General features: G+C 42.7%; 1 long non-coding RNA gene across 1 annotated transcript in view; it reads right to left on the bottom strand.

Annotated features, from left to right (window-relative positions):
* Window positions 1-264: 264 nt before the first annotated feature.
* The window catches only part of LOC148006839 (uncharacterized), a 15223-nt gene continuing 12935 nt past the window's right edge, over window positions 265-2552 (bottom strand). Inside the window, exon 3 of the long non-coding RNA XR_015644658.1 lies at window positions 265-489. This is a non-coding gene — a long non-coding RNA (uncharacterized LOC148006839). The remainder of the gene's footprint in view (window positions 490-2552) is intronic.

The following is a 2552-nucleotide window of genomic DNA, read 5'->3' as shown; positions in this document are numbered from 1 at the left end:
TATGTAAGTGGGTTGCGAGGAAGAGTAGAAACAGATGATTTTAATGCACCTCATCTGCTCCGTACCTGCGACGCAGATGCCTTATTTGTGAGCACTGCAGCATCTGCTCCATTGTGCTGTTCCCACATCCCTAGACTCCTTCGGTGCATTAGCCTTCTTAATTTGCCTTTCTGAAACATATGTATACATTTATATATTCCCTCTGCCATGCCTTATTGCATATGATCAAGCCAAAACACACCCATTTCTGTGAAATGGTGGAAGCTACTGCGTGTTTCTTTTTAAAACATCGAAAGACATCCTGTAATTTTCCTCAGTGGGTCCCCATGCCGCTTCCTCCAAAGTCTGTGATGTGATTCACGAGTCTTATCACCTCCATTACTTTTATTATAATGTGAGTTTAACGTAGATGGTAGGAGTCATCTGTCTATGGTACATGTCGATCTGCAGAATCCAACCTGAAGGGTTCTTCTTTTTTTTTTTTCATCCCTGAAAAGGAAATTGTCTTTTTATCATGAGCTGTGTAGAAACAGAGATCTCGATCCACTCTGATGGATGACATTCTTGTTGAGATGCAGCACAAAGGGGACCCTATCAAAACAGGAATTAGCAGGGACACTCTGCAGAGGCCCCTGCGGTATTTCTGCCTCCTTGGGTCACCTTTCCCTCTACAGTGTTCCCTAGGACACTGTAGGACAGTATCAAGTGCTCTATGGGACTGGTCAGACTGACCACTGCTATGCCCTGCGATCTGTTCTTGCCTTAACAGTTCTTAACTCTTAGAGAACTTCCTGACCCTCGGCTTCCCCTGCCTGTAAAGAATGAAAGGGGCCCTCTTGTGAGACCACCTATCCCTTCTGTTCCCATCCAACATAGTAGTATTTACAGTGAGCATAATTTTTCTTATGCTTTTCCTGAATGGACTACTGGATTGGGGGGGTGGGGGAGAGAGCGCCTACATTTATGGGTGTTTATATCTCCAAGGTCCACTGTTTATTCCACAAAGGAGGGACAAGCATATGAGTAAATGAATGTAGAGAATTTTAAATAGTGTTTTAATATGTCATTTTAAGAGAGTACTCATTAAATAGTAGAGACTCAATAAATGCTGCATTTCAATAATTCGATGAGTCATATGTTTTTGATGGGCCAAAGCAGTTTTCCCTGCCTCTGGGTAAAGTGTTCAGTAACAGGCAAAAAGAACTCAGTCACCGTTGAGATGAAAATGAAATGCAGCGCTGCGTCCCGAAAATGTAACCTGAAAATTGTTATTAATTTATCCATAACGTGCTTTGAGAAGCGCACGAATGCTCAGAGAGTCCTCTGTGTATGAAAGCTCTAAGAATGACATTGAAGTATATTTTTAACACTGTAACATAGAAAAAGTTGGCAGTCTTCTATGGTCCCTGCTGCGGGTCTGTCTCCTGACTGGGATCAGGGACAAGCACTGTCTTTGTGTCATTGAAGTTGACAGGGAGGCTGCAATAGAATCTTACCTTATCCGAGACCTCTAACCAAATTCCTTCCCTGTTTCTTCTCCCTGTGCTCTCTGCAGAGGATCTAACTTCAAAATTGCATCAGCCGCTATTTCAAAGTGAGGACACTCACACGTGAGAAAGCGGCCTGTGGAGAGCCTTTCAAAGTATTAAAACTGTGACTCACTGCAAACCAAAAAAAGGATTCTTTGCACACGCACACACACCACACACACACACACACACACACACACACACACACACACGGCCATAACACGCCACTGCTAAAATTAAAATTAGAATTTTTCTCAAAACAGGCCAGCCGTGGATGGGCAGAAGTGATAACATTGCAACTTAAACCTGAACAAAAAGAGTCTAATTTTCCAGTGGATTCGGGGAAGAACATTAGACAATACTGAGTAGGAAGAGCAAAACATAGATGTTCCCTGAAAAATGATTTAACTGGGTGATGTCATAGAGTTATGAGGGAAGGGCAGTCTGGCTTTCTTGGCAATGTGAGCTTCAAAGTAATTTCAAAAAAAATTATTGTTCCACAAAAATGTATCAGTCATATAATTCAGAAAAGCAATGACTTTGCACCTAGGAAAGACTGTCTCCTCTCTCAAGTTCATCTCCAGAGCTGATTCTGTCACTTAAATAGAAACCACAGGCCCCGCTTGACACATGCTACTCCCGACTCTCACTTCCTGTTTCATAACAAACTCCCCTCCTTCTGCAAGCTTGCAATCTGTCCCAGAAGCCGCATGTATATGATACAATGAAGCAAAACGTAGGGGAGAGCAATTAGTCTTAGGACTGAAAAAAAGCCTCTTTGTCTTCCTTCCATCCAGGTAGCTGCTGAAGGTTGGTGGAAACAAGAAAAGATCAATATTCACCTCTAAAGTGTCAAAGTAGGTTGGAAAAAACGAAGCATTCATTCGGCCTCTCTCCCTTGTTTACGTTTGCGGTGCGAATAAATACGTGGCGGTTTGGGAACTGAATTGGTCCCTTTGGATATTGTGCAGTGGGGCTTGAAGGAATAATGAACACACACTTATTTTAAAGCTCGAAAGGCGG

This window comes from Rattus norvegicus, chromosome 1 (genome assembly GCF_021556685.1).
Source record: "Rattus norvegicus strain SHRSP/BbbUtx chromosome 1, alternate assembly SHRSP_T2T, whole genome shotgun sequence".
Lineage (NCBI taxonomy): Eukaryota > Metazoa > Chordata > Mammalia > Rodentia > Muridae > Rattus > Rattus norvegicus.
This window is presented reverse-complemented; position numbering and strand designations above follow the sequence as displayed.